Below are 8,419 nucleotides of genomic sequence, written 5' to 3'. Positions count from 1 at the left end.
GGCTTATTTGTGGGGCATAGGAATTTGTTCTCCCCCCCTTCAAAATATAGTCTGCCCCCCCACAAGGTCTGAGGGACAGTGGACTGGCCCCGTGCTCAAAAAGTTTGGTGATCCCTGCTCTAAGGTTCCCTCCACTTAGCTGGAGTTCAGCAATTCAGCCAGTAGAGTTTAGCAATCCTGCAACAAGCATTCAGCAGGAGACAAGTTCATCTCTTCAGTTGCCTCTCTCCCCTTCACAAAAAGAGTCTCTCCCTTTCACCTGTGTGGCATAGTGCTTAGAGTGTCCGACTAGGCTCTGGGAGACTAGGGTTCGAATCCCCACCCAAACATGAAGCTCCTTTGGGCTAGTCCCTGCCTCTCAGCCTAAACTACCTGTGGCGATCACACAGGGTCACTGGATGTTTGACGGTTTATTGATCCCTGTGCCACCACTGTGATCGCAACGCGTTACTCTCGGGTACACAGTGAGTCCAGGGAGTTGTTAACATTAAACCAAATAAACAAGTTTATTTTATAAGCATTAACAAGTTTATGGTTTCAGATGATTTTTCTTGTCAGTTTCTTAACCTTAGTTTCTTTACCTTCCTAGATTCCAGATTCTCTCACTCTCTCACATTCAGACTATCCCAACCCACAGACTTATCCTCCCTCTCTCTTCTCCAACTTCAGACTGACTTCTTAACAACTCTAACTCTAACTCCTCCCCTTGGGTTCCTATAGGTTAGTCCTTTTACAATTAGTTAACCCTTTCCTTGTGAACCCAGTATGATGTCACACACCTAGGAGGGCAAACGCCACACTAACACACAAGGTTGTATGGCTAAAATGAGAAGAGAGAGCACCATGTTCACTAGCTTGAGCTCCTTGGATGAAAACAGGTGGGTTATAAGTGCAATAAATAAACAAGGAATAAAGTTTTCCCTCTCCCTGACCAGATCTGTGACCCCTGCTGCCTAGAGGTCACTTAAAGAATATTTTGCACAACACAGGGCTTGAACCCACAGCCCTGAGATGAAGAGTCTGAGGCATTTCTGCATGGTATGGTTGGCACAAACCAGCATCAGTGCTCTTACTGAGGGTAGCTATCTCACAAAGAAAGCACAAAGGGTTTGTTAATTTATCTCAACAGTTACAATAAAACACAGGAGTGCAACTCTATCCAACGTGCAAAGAATACAGTACAGTGGCACCTTGGTTCTCAAACGCCTTGGTACTCAAATGCCTTGGTTCTCAAACACCTTGGTACTCAAATGCTTTGGTTCTCAAACGCCGAAAACCCAGAAGTAAGTGTTCTGTTTTTTGAACGCTTTTCGGAAGCCGAACGTCCAGTCTGGCTGTTGGCTATTGTTTCCGGGGCACCTACCCCAATCAGAAGCTGTGCCTTCGTTTTTGAACATTTCGGAAGTCAAACGGACTTCCAGAACGAATTAAGTTTGGTGCTTTTGTTTTTGCTATTTTGCATTTTTGTTTCGGAGGCTTTTTTGGTTAATTTGTTTTTGTGACTGTGTGGAACCCAGTTCAGCTACTGATTGATTGACTGCGGAAATGGATATAAAAGCAAACTGACTATCATCAGTGCAGGTATGAAAAAAAAAATAATTTTAATTTTTATCGTCTACAATACTGTCTTATTTATTTTATAGTACAGCACATTGATTTATTGCTTTCATTTTATGGATCAATGGTCTCGGTAAGTAGTAAAATTCATGTTAAATTGGTGCTTTAGGGGTTGTTTTTAAAAGCCTGGAACGGATTAATCCGTTTTGCATTACTTTCTATGGGAAAGTGCACCTTGGTTTTGGAATGCTTTGGTTTTGGAACGGACTTCCTGAAGGGATTAAGTTTGAGAACCAAGGTACGACTGTACTGGCTTCTAGGTTTCCTCTGTACTTTCTTGCTTTCACCACTTGGTGGAGGGTAACTACTGTATTTTTCGGTCTATAAGATGCACTTTTTCCCTTCTAAAAAGTAAGGGAAAATGTGTGTGCGTCTTATGGAGTGAATGCAGGCTGCGCGGCTAAGCCAGAAGCCAGAACAGGGAGAGGGCAGCTCCGTCTCGCTGTTCTTTCTTCAGCTTTAGCGGCGCAAAGCCTCCGCAGGGCAGCGGGGTGCCTCCGGAGGCCTCGCGGGCTGTCCCAGAAGCCTCTGCAGGGCATGGGCAGCCCATTGTGTAAATAATGTATATAAAGCAGATACTTTGAGGGGACTTTCATTCCTCCTCACCACTATGACCTGAATAAAGAGCATGAAATCCACTCGCAACTCTGAGTATATTTCAGATGGACTTTGGAAGGCTGTTATCTCCCTCTTGTCAAGATCAAAGAAGAAGCCCCGTTGGTTTTAAGAGAAGCTGGATTTCACCCTGCGACTTCTTCTTGAGAAATTCTGTTTGCGTTGTATCAAAACCCTTGGAAGCCTAACCCGTATTTGGGAGGGTGCGTGAGGAAGTCGCACATGACCTATTTATGGCTCTTGCTGGAACTTGAGCTAAACAAACAATTCCCAAAGCACTCCAGAGCAAGGAAGCTAGATAAACACAATGCAAGGTGCCAGAAGGCAGACATCTGATTGCAAGCAGTTCTCAGCATTCCTAAGCACACCCAACTAGAAAGTGAGTTCTGTTGAATTCAGTGGGACTTATTCTCCCCCCACCCCAAATTATTTTTATTAAGGATTTTATTGGGTAACAAAAGTACATGCAGTGTCTCTGCTTTCAGACCTTTCTACAGATCAGTTACATTTGATATGAGACAATAATGTCATGGAACAGTGTGAGGGGTGGAAGAGGGAAAAGGGGGGGGGGGTAGTAAACTATCTTTCTTTTACATAGTGCTTTTACATAGTGCCTGGGACGCAGGTGGCGCTGTGGGTTAAACCACAGAGCCTAGGACTTGCTGATCGAAAGGTCAGCGGTTCGAATCCCCGCGGCGGGCTGAGCTCCTGCCCACCTAGCAGTTCGAAAGCACCCCTAAGTGCAAGTAGATAAATAGGGACCGCTTTATAGCGGGAAGGTAAACGGCGTTCCGTGTGCTGCGCTGGCTCGCCAGATGCAGCTTCGTCACGCTGGCCACGTGACCCAGAAGTGTCTTCGGACGGCGCCGGCTCTCGGCCTCTTGAGCGAGATGAGCGCGCAACCCTAGAGTCGGTCACGACTGGCCCTGACGGGCAGGGGTACCTTTACCTTTTTTACATAGTGCACAGGGTTTTTGTGTCAGCATCATGTGGGCAGGATCTTTTTCTATTCATTTTTTAGTTTTTGCTGGTAGTGAGAGAGATTTGGTGGGGGGGAGACATGATTGGTTGCCTTCAGTTGACTGCAGTGAGTTGTGTTTGTGTGAGGGGGTTGTTGGGTCAACCATATTGATTCATATGCTATCAGAGGGTTTCTGTTGTTGTCTTGTTGGGCTGTGCATGTCCTGTTGTGCTGTAGCCTCTCAGCACAGCAGTTGTGTGGGGAAGCATCTCTGAACACCCAACAGAACAACAGAAAAAACGTGCGGCCGTTCTCGTACAAATCCACCAGGAATGCACTATTATTGCACCATTTAAATGTTGCAGAATATACCTGCAAAAGGAACACCCGTCTGGAGAGACTCCTTATCTTCCCCTTCACTGGCTAGAGCAGGCTTCCTCAGAGTCGGCCCTACAACTCCCATGATCCCTAGCCAGCAGGAAGGGGGACTTACTTTTGTTATGCATACATATGCACACACGGAACCAGAAGCCAGACTTCCCACAGGTATTTGGTTTGCAACTGCAACAACACAATGCTGGACTAGATAGGCCTCTGGTCTGATTCTGTAGGACTCTTCTTAAGTCCTTATAGGATTAGTCTGTTCCCCCAGAAGCTCAGAGAACACATAGCTTTACTGGTTATTTGGTCAGTATTTTCTGAAGATTGCTTCATAAAATCCTGGAATTGTAGAGTTGGAAGGGACCCGAGGGTCATCTAGTCCAACCCCCTGCGATGCAGGAATCTCATCTAAAGCATCCATGACAGACGGCCATCCCATGGACTGCAAGAAGATCAAACCTCTCCATTCTGAAGGAAATCAGCCCTGAGTGCTCACTGGAAGGACAGATCCTGAAGCTGAGGCTCCAATACTTTGGCCACCTCATGAGAAGAGAAGACTCCCTGGAGAAGACCCTGATGTTGGGAAAGATGGAGGGCACAAGGAGAAGGGGATGACAGAGGACGAGATGGTTGGACGGTGTTCTCGAAGCTACCAGCATGAATTTGACCAAACTGTGGGAGGCAGTGGAGGACAGAGGTGCCTGGCGTTCTCTGGTCCATGGGGTCACGAAGAGTCGGACACGACTAAACGACTAAACAACAACAACAACATCATATCTCCTCTCAGTCTCCTCTTTTCCAGGCTGAACATACCCAACTCCCTCAACCGTTCCTCATCAGGCTTGGTTTCCAGACCCTTGATCATCTTGGTCACCCTTCTGTGCACACATTCCAGCTTGTCAACATCCTCCTTAAATTGTGGTGCCCGGAACTGGGCACAGTATTCCAGGTAACCTGTGGCCTTACAGATGTTGACAGACTGTAAGCCACATCTGCTCCAACCAGTGATGGTGGGAGTTGGATTCTGCCCATGTAAGGAGGGCCATAGGGACGCGGGTGACTCTGTGGGTTAAAGCACGGAGCCTAGGAATTGCCGATCAGAAGGTCGGCGGTTCGAATCCCTGCGACGGAGTGAGCTCCCATTTCTCGGTCCCTGCTCCTGCCAACCTAGCAATTCAAAAGCACAAAAAAAGTGCAAGTAGATAAATAGGTACCGCTCTGGCGGGAAGGTAAACGGTGTTAGCATGCACTGCTCTGGTTCTCCAGAAGCGGCTTAGTCATGCTGGCCACATGATCCGGAAGCTGTACGCCGGCTCCCTCGGCCAATACTCTCTCTCTCTTTCTCTTTCTCTCTCTCTCTCTCTTTCTCCACCCACAGTATCTCAAAGCAAGGGGCTAGGAACCTGACGTGTGGCACCAGTGACACAAACAGATGCATGAGCACATCTCTGGCAGCCTAAACCCACCAAAGGGTTAACGAGGAACAAGGCAGCTGCCTTGCTAAAATAGACCCCATCTGCTAAAGCCATGACTTATAAATCATGCCAATTGATACTGCAATGGCATTTGCTCTGATACCAGGACAAACATGGCTTTATAGCTACTCTGTAAGGACCACATGCTTCCGGTGTTTTTATTTCAACTGGGGTTAAAGCCCATGGGTGTAGCCAATGCAAGATGGGGGGGCAGCTGCCCCCCTAGATCAAGTAAATCAATAGAAATATTTAAGTAACTGACCAATCAGGTCAGTTCTGCCACCCCCCCCCCCAAAAAAAAATTCTTGCTATGCCCATGATGGACAGAGCCTGGGCACAGTCAGGAGGAGGAAACTAGATGCAAAGTTTCTCATGAGGTTTGCTGGTGTATAATCGATCCTGTTTATGAAACAAATAACCAGCCTGGTGAGGGAGCCAGATCGGGATTATGGCAAAAGGACAAAGAAGCTTTAACCTAGTCAGGGAAGGGGTTGTTTTCAGGTTCCAGGGGCCAAATGCAGCCCTTGAAAGCTTTCTATCTGGCTCTCGGGACTTTCCCCAAGCCATACCCCTTCCCAGACCCTGCTTTGCATCCTCTTTCAGTGGCTTTGCCTGGGTGAAATGTACCACTGAACCCTGATTGTCTCTCTTGGTTGCCTGGAAGGAGCATAGAGGAAGGCTGTGTTTGTGTGTGGAAACCAGCCTAATGCAAAAAAGTAAAAACCCACAGGTCTGCTGAGAGCAACCCTGGTTTCTTGGTGCTGTGGTTAATCTTCTTGATCACAGTGTAAAATGCACCTCGGTTGTTGTTGTTTAGTCGTTTAGACGTGTCCGACTCTTCGTGACCCCATGAACCAGAGCACGCCAGGCACTCCTGTCTTCCACTGCCTCCCGTAGTTTGGTCAAACTCATGCTGGTAGCTTCACGAACACTGTCCAACCATCTCGTCCTCTGTCGTCCCCTTCTCCTTGTGCCCTCCATCTTTCCCAACATCAGGGTCTTTTCCAGGGAGTCTTCTCTTCTCATGAGGTGGCCAACGTATTGGAGCCTCAGCTTCAGGATCTGTCCTTCCAGTGAGCACTCAGGGCTGATTTCCTTCAGAATGGAGAGGTTTGATCTTCTTGCAGTCCATGGGACTCTCAAGAGTCTCCTCCAGCACCAGAATTCAAAAGCATAAATTCTTCGGTGATCAGCCTTCTTTATGGTCCAGCTGTCACTTCCATACATTACTACTGGGAAAACCATAGCTTTAACTATACGGACCTTTGTCGGCAAGGTGATGTCTCTGCTTTCTAAGATGCTGTCTAGGTTGAGAAAAGCAATAACAAACCTAGACAGCACCTCGGTAACAGGTTACAAACCAAACGGTTCTGAATTTATTTTAATTTCTGTTTCAAGTACCCTTTTTCACATGGTTCCGAAAGAGCAACAAGAGGAGCGTTTATTTGAAGAGCTTGCGAAGCATAACGAAGTGGCGCGTGCCTTTGCCAGAACCCATTCATCATGACAATATCCTGGCAACTGCTCACCTGCAAGCTGACCAGCTTCTCAGCGCAGCTGGGCTACCTGAAAGCTTGGCACCGGCAGGTAAGCCTCGGAGAATAGATATCTACAGGGATCTCATTATCTCTCATTTCTAACGTTGCTTGTTGAGAAACATGACCACGCAAACACCAGAACCGCCTCGCTGAAGCAGACAAAGGCCTGTCTAATTCACTGCTCTGTTTCCTTCTACAGAAGCTAACTCAATGTCTTGAGGAAGCTCCAAAACAGGGGATGGAGCTGATCGAAGCAACCCTCCCCACCACTTTTGCAGAATAGACCTAAAAAGGTAAAGGGACCCCTGACAATTAGGTCTAGTCATGGCCGACTCTGGGGTTGCGGTGCTCATCTCGCTTTATTGGCCGAGGGAGTCGGTGTACAGCTTCCAGGTCATGTGGCCGGCATGACTAAGCTGCTTCTGGCGAACCAGAGCAGCGCACGGAAACACTGTTTACCTTCCCGCCGGAGTGGTATCTATTTATCTACTTGCACTTTGACGTGCTTTCGAACTGCTAGGTTGGCAGGAGCAACAGGACCTCACCCTGTCGCAGGGATTCGAACCGCTGACCTTCTGATCGGCAAGTCCTAGGCTCTGTGGTTTAACCCACAGTGCCAATAGACCTAGGGCCTACTAAATACTTGGACCAACCCTGCCCACTCCCATTGAGAAGGTAACAAATGAATGAATAGCAAGCATGAATATAAGAAAGCAGAATTCATCTCCTTCTCTCTCTATCTGTGCTTTCTGTTTATTTTGCCATGCTGTTCTTCCTCACAGTTTCAGACAGCTTCACTTCCCACCCACTACTGAATCTCACAGCACTCTGGATCCAACTGCTCGAAGCAGGTCTGAGGCATCAAGATGGAGATTGGAGAGATGGCACCATGCTGCTTGTTCAGCTGTTTGGTCCTTTTGCAATATTTATTAGAGGTAGTTCTGAAGAATTCAGAAAAAATACAACCCTCGTCTGCACATGTATTTTCTTGGGAGCTTTACCGTTTTTTTCTCACCACAGCTCTTCTGTACGTTTTTAAAAATTGTTTAAGTGCATTGTGACTGCCATTTAATTTATTTGAAGCATTTTACTCCCAGTATTCAGCTTTTTTAATCCCAATATTCAGCCTCGAAAAGGCTCCCAGTGCAGACTGAGATTCTCAGTGAAAATGCAGCTCCTGCTCTCAGGCTTACACTCTAAAAGGAATCTAAAAGGAAAAGGAATTGGGATGGGGAGGGGAGGAAAAAAGAAAGTTCAGGTACAGTGGTACCTCAGGTTACATACGCTTCAGGTTACTAGGTGGAGAGAACCTTAGAGCAGGGATCAGCAAACTTTTTGAGCAGGGGGCCAGTCCACTGTCCCTCAGACCTTGTGGGGGGCCGGACTATATTTTGAAGGGGGGGGAGAATGAATTCCTATGCCCCACAAATAACCCAGAGATGTACATTGGTACCTTGGGTTACATACGCTTCAGGTTACATACGCTTCAGGTTAAACACTCCGCTAACCCAGAAATAGTGCTTCAGGTTAAGAACTTTGATTCAGGATAAGAACAGAAATTGGGCTCCGGAGGTGCAGCAGCAGCAGCAGGAGGCCCCATTAGCTAAAGTGGTGCTTCAGGTTAAGAACAGTTTCAGGTTAAGAACAGACCTCCGGAACGAATTAAGTACTTAACCCAAGGTACCACTGTACCTTGTTGAATATAACAGCTGAATATAACACCCAACATTATGAATGATATGCTTATTTTTTAAAGTAAACATCTGGCAGTTTAACCCCTGCAGACACATGCTTCTTCTCCTATATACATAACATCATCACACAGCCTCCAT

This window comes from Podarcis gaigeae (genome assembly GCF_964106915.1).
Source record: "Podarcis gaigeae genome assembly, chromosome: 3".
NCBI lineage: Eukaryota > Metazoa > Chordata > Lepidosauria > Squamata > Lacertidae > Podarcis > Podarcis gaigeae.
Note: the sequence above shows the minus strand (reverse complement) of the source record.